Source organism: Octopus bimaculoides, chromosome 8, assembly GCF_001194135.2.
Source record: "Octopus bimaculoides isolate UCB-OBI-ISO-001 chromosome 8, ASM119413v2, whole genome shotgun sequence".
Lineage (NCBI taxonomy): Eukaryota > Metazoa > Mollusca > Cephalopoda > Octopoda > Octopodidae > Octopus > Octopus bimaculoides.
Genome location: NC_068988.1, coordinates 29,945,662 through 29,946,277, shown reverse-complemented (window position 1 = coordinate 29,946,277; position 616 = coordinate 29,945,662).

The window sequence follows — 616 nt, the reverse complement described above, 5'->3', positions numbered from 1 at the left end:
TTTCCCTTCCCCCCCCAAAAAGAAAAGCTCTACATTGTATTTGTCCCATCTTTGTTGAGCCCTGTGTGGCTAATAAAAGAAATGTATCTATCTATCTATCTATCTATCTATCTATCTATCTATCTATCTATCTATCTATCTATTTATATACTATCTATCTATCTATCTATCTATCTCATATATTAAGTAAAAAAAGTCCTGTGGTTGTCATCTCTGCTCACTCTGCTACTTGGGTTTTGGTGTACCTCGGTCAGTTGATGACCTCTTGACCTAATATAAATTTCTATTGCATGATATAATTTGTACAGACTCCTGAAAGTGAAATTAGCAACTTCTGATTTAATAGGTGAGCGCTAAAATTTTGCACCTCTACAAAGGTAGGAACCTTGCCAAATTGTACAATAATATTCGGCTGTTGTTGCTAATGATGTTACACTAATTATAGTCTTATCCCCGCTGCAAGACTCAGGACTTCTTATAAATAATTTATTTACGTAATTTTTAAAATTATATCTGACACAAATTTTGAAAATTTGTGTCAGATATATTTTTATCCCTGATCACAAAGACATACAGAATCTCTCTCTGTCTCTGTCTGTCTGTCTCTCTCTCCCCC